At 42.1% G+C, this 6,843-nt stretch overlaps 1 non-coding gene across 1 annotated transcript; it reads left to right on the forward strand.

Moving 5' to 3' along the window:
* The first annotated feature begins 6,531 nt into the window (after positions 1-6,531).
* On the forward strand, positions 6,532-6,639 carry LOC130964444 (small nucleolar RNA R71). Its single transcript, XR_009080539.1, has one exon. It is a non-coding gene; the product is annotated as a small nucleolar RNA R71 (small nucleolar RNA).
* The last annotated feature ends 204 nt before the right edge of the window (positions 6,640-6,843 follow it).

Raw genomic sequence — 6,843 nt, forward strand, 5'->3', positions numbered from 1 at the left:
TAATGCGTGAACATAAATCTATGGATTGAATCTAATGTATTAGTATTGATTAATTATCTGCAATTTATAGCAGACGCTCGGGTGTAGATCAGAATTTTTTGGGTGTATTTTAGGAAAAGTGTGGGTGTATTCACATTTTATAGCTATTTTTGTTATTTAAGTTGAGTTGTTGTCGTTCGGGTGTAGATTAGAAATTATTGGGTGTATTTTTAGTTTTTGACATGGTGTATTCTGCAGCCTCTCTGTGTTTGTGATTGTCTAGCTGAATAATTTATGAACATTGGCTGTGAAATTAATGTGTGAATGGTGCACGAAATTGTGATCACTACAACTTCGCACAACTAACCAGCAAGTGCACTGGGTCGTCCAAGTAATACCTTACGTGAGTAAGGGTCGATCCCACGGAGACTGTTGGTATGAAGCAAGCTATGGTCATCTTGTAAATCTTAGTCAGGCAGACTCAAATGTATGATAGTGATGAACGAAAATAACATAAAAGGTAAAGATAGAGATACTTATGTAATTCATTGGTAGGAACTTCAGATAAGCGCATGAAGATGCCTTCCCTTCCGTCTCTCTGCTTTCCTACTGTCTTCATCCAATCCTTCCTACTCCTTTCCATGGCAAGCTCGTGTAGGGTTTCACCATTATCAGTGGCTACCTCCCATCCTCTCAGTGAAAGCGATTGGCATATGCCCTGTCACGGCATAGCGGAATTCAGCTGTCGGTTCTCGGTCAGGCCGGAATAATATCCATTGATACTTTTGCGTCTGTCACTAACGCCCCGCCTGCTAGGAGTTTGAAGCACGTCACAGTCATTCAATCATTGAATCCTACTCAGAACCACAGACAAGGTTAGACCTTCCGGATTCTCTTGAATGCCGCCATCAGGTCCTGCCTATACCACGAAGACTCTGATCTCACGGAATGGCTGGCTCGTTTGTCAGGCGAGCACTCGGTTGTCAGGCGATCAACCATGCATCGTGTTATCAGGAATCCAAGAGACATTCACTAAAGCCTTGGTTGCTTGTAGAACAAAAGTGGTTGTCAGTCACCTTGTTCATGAGTGAGAATGATGATGAGTGTCACGGATCATCACATTCATCAAGTTGAAGAACAAGTGATATCTTAGAACAAGAACAAGCGGAATTGAATGGAAGAACAATAGTAATTGCATTAATACTCGAGGTACAGCAGAGCTCCACACCTTAATCTATGGTGTGTAGAAACTCCACCGTTGAAAATACATAAGCATAAGGTCTAGGCATGGCCGAATGGCGCCTCCCAATGATCTAAGATAGCATAAACGAAGATAGCTACCAAAGTCTACAGATACAATAGTAAAAGGTCCTACTTATAGATAACTAGTAGCCTAAGGTGTACAAAGATGAGTAAATGACATAAAAATCCACTTCCGGACCCACTTGGTGTGTGCTTGGGCTGAGCAATGAAGCAATTTCGTGTAGAGACTCTTCTTGGAGTTAAACGCCAGCTTTTATGCCAGTTTGGGCGTTTAACTCCCATTTGGGTGCAGTTCCAGCGTTTAACGCTGGGATTTCTTGAGGTGACTTTGAACGCCGGTTTGGGCCATCAAATCTTGGGAAAAGTATGGACTATCATATATTGCTGGAAAGCCCAGGATGTCTACTTTCCAACGCCGTTGAGAGCGCGCCAATTGGGCTTCTGTAGCTCCAGAAAATCCACTTCGAGTGCAGGGAGGTCAGAATCCAACAGCATCTGCAGTCCTTTTCAGTCTCTGGATCAGATTTTGCTCAGAACCTTCAATTTCAGCCAAAATACCTGAAATCACAGAAAAACACACAAACTCATAGTAAGTCCAGAAAAGTGAATTTTAATTAAAAACTAATAAAAATATACTAAAACTCACTAAACTACCAAAACATAAAACAATGCCAAAAAGTGTATAAATTATCCGCTCATCACAACACCAACTTAAATTTTGCTTGTCCTCAAAACTGAAAATCAAATAAGATAAGAAGAGAATATGCAATGAACTCCAAAACATCTATGAAGATCAGCATTAATTAGATGAGCGGGGCTTTTAGCTTTTTGCCTCTGAATAGTTTTGGCATCTCACTTTATCCTTTGGATTCAGAATGATTGGCTTCTTTAGGACTCAGAATCCAGATAGTGTTATTGATTCTCCTAGTTAAGTATGATGATTCTTGAACACAGCTACTTTATGAGTCTTGGCCGTGGCCCAAAGCACTCTGTCCAGTATTACCACCGGATACATACATGCCACAGACACATAATTGGGTGAACCTTTTCAGATTGTGACTCAGCTTTGCTAAAGTCCCCAATTAGAGGTGTCCAGGGTTCTTAAGCACACTCTTATTGCCTTGGATCACAACTTTATTCTTTCTTTTTTTTTCTTTCTTTTCTTTCTTTCTATTTTTTTCGTTTTTTTTTTTTCGTTTTTTCTTTTTTTTGTATTCATGCTTTTCTTGCTTCAAGAATCATTTTTATGATTTTCAGATCCTCAGTAACATCTCCTTTCTCATCATTTTTCAAGAGCCAACATTCATGAACCACAAATTCAAAGACATATGCACTGTTTAAGCATACATTCAGAGAACAGAAGTAATGCCACCACATCAAAATAATTAAACTATTATAAAATTCAGAATTCATGCAATTCTTTCCTTTCAATTAAGCACGTTTTATTCAAGAAAGGTGATGGATTCATAGGACATTCATAACTTTAAGGCATAGACACTAAGACACTAATGATCATAAGACACAAACATAGACAAACATAAGCACTAAAATTCGAAAAACAGAAGAATAAAGAACAAGGAAATTAAAGAACGGGTCCACCTTAGTGATGGCGGCTCTTTCTTCCTCTTGAAGATCCTATGGAGTGCTTGAGCTCCTCAATTTCTCTTCCTTGTCTTTGTTGCTCCTCTCTCATGATTCTTTGATCTTCTCTAATTTCATGGAGGAGAATGGAGTGTTCTTGGTGCTCCACCCTTAGTTGTCCCATGTTGGAACTTAGTTCTCCTAGGGAGGTGTTTACTTGCTCCCAATAGTCTTGTGGAGGGAAGTGCATCCCTTGAGGCATCTCAGGGATCTCTTGATGAGAGGGGTCTCTTGTGTACTCCATCCTTTTCTTGGTGATGGGCTTGTCCTCATCAATGGGGGTATCTCCTTCTATGTCAACTCCAACTGAATAACAGAGGTGACAAATGAGATGAGGAAAGGCTAGCCTTGCCAAGGTGGAAGACTTGTCCGCCACTTATAGAGTTCTTGGGCTATAACCTCATGAACTTCCACTTCTTCTCCAATCATGATGCTATGGATCATGATGGCCCGGTCTAGAGTAACTTCGGACCGGTTGCTAGTAGGAATGATTGAGCGTTGAATGAACTCTAACCATCCTCTAGCCACGGGCTTGAGGTCATGCCTTCTCAATTGAACCGGCTTGCCTCTTGAATCTCTCTTCCATTGTGCGCCCTCACATATACTGTGAGGACTTGGTCCAACCTTTGATCAAAGTTGACCCTTCTTGTGTAAGGATGTTCATCTCCTTGCATCATAGGCAAGTTGAACGCCAACCTTACACTTTCCGGACTAAAATCCAAGTATTTCCCCGAACCATAGTAAGATAATTCTTTGGATCCGGGTTCATACTTTGATCATGGTTCTTTGTGATCCATGCATTGGCATAGAACTCTTGAACCATCAAGATTCCGACTTGTTGAATGGGGTTGGTAAGTACTTCCCAACCTCTTCTTCGGATCTCATGGCGGATCTCCGGATATTCACCCTTTTTGAGTGAAAAGGGGACCTCGGGGATCACCTTCTTCAAGGCCACAACTTCATAGAAGTGGTCTTGATGCACCCTTGAGATGAATCTATCCATCTCCCATGACTCGGAGGTGGAAGCTTTTGCCTTCCCTTTCCTCTTTTCTAGAGGTTTCTCCAGCCTTGGATGCCATAAATGGTTATGGAAAAACGAAAAAGCAACGCTTTTACCACCACACCAAACTTAAAAGGTTTGCTCGTCCTCGAGCAAAAGAAGAAAGAAGAGAGTAGAAGAAGAAGAAATGAGGGAGAAGGGAATGGCTTAGTGTATTCGGCCAAAGAAGGGGGGAAGTGGTGTTTAGGTTGTGTGAAAATGAAGAAGTGAAGAAGGGTATTTACAGGAGAGAGGGGAGATGGAGTTCGGCCATGTATGGGTGGGTTTGGGAGGGAAAGTGGTTTGAATTTGAAGGGTGAGGTTGGTGGGGATTTATGAAGGATGGATGTGAGTGGTGAAGAGAAAGATGGGATTTGATAGGTGAGGGGTTTTTGGGAAAGAGGTATTGAGGTGATTGGTGAATGGGGGAAGAAGAGAGAGGGTGGTGGTGGGGTTGGTGGGGGCCCTGTGGGGTCCACAGATCCTGTGGTGTCAAGGAAAAGTCATCCCTGCACCAAATGTTGCTCAAAATCACGTTTTGAGCCATTTCTGGCGTTAAACGCCGGGCTGGTACCCATTCCTGGCATTTAACGCCAGGTTCTTGCCCTTTTCTGGCGTTTAACGCCAGTCTGGTGCCCCTTTCTGGCGTTAAACGCCCTGAATGGTGCCAGACTGGGCGTTAAACGCCCAACTGCTAGGCTTACTGGCGTTTGAACGCCAGCAACATCTTCCTCCAGGGTGTGCCATTTTTCTTCCTATTTTTCATTTTGTTTTTGCTTTTTTCATTGATTTTGTAACTTCTTATGATCATCAACCTACAAAAAACATAAAATAACAAAAGAAAATATATAGAATATAATCATTGGGTTGCCTCCCAACAAGCGCTTCTTTAATGTCAGTAGCTTGACAGATGGCTCTCATTGAGCCTTACAAATGATCAGAGCAATGTGGGAACCTCCCAACACCAAACTTAGAGTTTGAATGTGGGGGTTCAACACCAAACTTAGAGTTTGGTTGTGGCCACCAAACTTAGAGTTTGACTTTGGGGGCTCTATTTGTCTCTGATTTGAGGGAAGCTCTTCAAGCTTCATCTCCATGGTGACAGAGGGATATCCTTGAGCCTTAAACACAAAGGATTCTTCATTCACTTGAATGATTAGTTCACCTCTATCAACATCAATCACAGCCTTTGCTGTGGCTAGGAAGGGTCTGCCAAGGATGATGGATTCATCCATGCACTTCCCAGTCTCTAGGACTATGAAATCAGTAGGGATGTACTGGTCTTCAACTTTTACCAAAACATTCTCTACAAGTCCATGAGCTTGTTTTCTTGAGTTGTCTGCCATCTCCAATGAGATTCTTGCAGCTTGTACCTCAAAGATCCCTAGCTTCTCCATTACAGAGAGAGACATGAGGTTCACACTTGACCCTAAGTCACACAGGGCCTTCTTGAAGGTCATGGTGCCTATGGTACAAGGTATTGAAAACTTCCCAGGATCTTGTCTCTTTTGAGGTAATTTCTGCCTAGACAAGTCATCCAGTTCTTTGGTGAGCAAGGGAGGTTCATCTTCCCAAGTCTCATTTCCAAATAACTTGTCATTTAACTTCATGATTGCTCCAAGGTATTTAGCAACTTGCTCTTCAGTGACATACTCATCCTCTTCAGAGGAGGAATACTCTTCAGAGCTCATGAAAGGCAGAAGTAAGTCCAATGGAATCTCTATGGTCTCATTTTGAGCCTCAGATTCCCATGGTTCCTCATTGGGGAACTCAGAGGAGGTTGGTGCACGCCCATTGAGGTCTTCCTCAGTGGCGTCCACCTCCTCTCTTTCCTCTCCATATTCGGCCATGGTTATGGCTTTGCACTCTCCTTTTGGATTTTCTTCTGTATTACTTGGGAGAGTACTAGGAGGGAGTTCAGTAATTTTCTTGCTCAGCTGTCCCACTTGTCCTTCCAAATTTCTGATGGAGGACCTTGTTTCATTCATGAAACTTTGAGTGGTTTTGATTAGATCAGAGACCATGGTTGCTAAGTCAGAGGTATTCTGCTTAGAACTCTCTGTCTGTTGCTGAGAAGATGATGGAAAAGGCTTGTTATTGCTAAACCTGTTTCTTCCACCATTATTGTTATTGAAACCTTGTTGAGGTCTCTCTTGATTCTTCCATGAGAAATTTGGGTGATTTCTCCATGAAGAATTATAGGTGTTTCCATAGGGTTCTCCTAGGTAATTCACCTCTTCCATTGAAGGGTTCTCAGGATCATAAGCTTCTTCCTCAGATGAAGCTTCCTTAGTACTGTCAGGTGCATTTTGCATTCCAGACAGACTTTGAGAAATCAAATTGACTTGTTGAGTCAATATCTTGTTCTGAGCCAGTATGGCATTCAGAGTGTCAATCTCAAGAACTCCTTTCTTCTGACTAGTCCTATTGTTCACAGGATTTCGTTCAGAAGTGTACATGAATTGGTTATTTGCAACCATTTCAATTAGCTCTTGAGCCTCTGTAGGCGTCTTCTTCAAATGAAGAGATCCTCCAGCAGAGCTATCCAAAGACATCTTGGATAGTTCAGAGAGACCATCATAGAAGATACCTATGATGCTCCATTCAGAAAGCATGTCTGAGGGACATCTTCTGATTAATTGTTTGTATCTTTCCCAAGCTTCATAGAGGGATTCTCCATCCTTCTGTCTGAAGGTTTGGACTTCCACTCTAAGCTTACTCCATTTTTGAGGTGGAAAGAACTTTGCCAAGAAGGCATTGACTAGCTTTTCCCAAGAGTCCAGGCTATCTTTAGGTTGTGAGTCCAACCATATTCTAGCTCTGTCTCTTACAGCAAAAGGGAATAGCATCAGTCTGTAGACCTCAGGGTCAACCCCATTAGTCTTGACTGTGTCACAGATTTGCAAGAACTCAGCTAAAAA

The sequence above is a fragment of the Arachis stenosperma genome, chromosome 2, assembly GCF_014773155.1.
Source record: "Arachis stenosperma cultivar V10309 chromosome 2, arast.V10309.gnm1.PFL2, whole genome shotgun sequence".
Taxonomy (NCBI): Eukaryota; Viridiplantae; Streptophyta; class Magnoliopsida; order Fabales; family Fabaceae; genus Arachis; species Arachis stenosperma.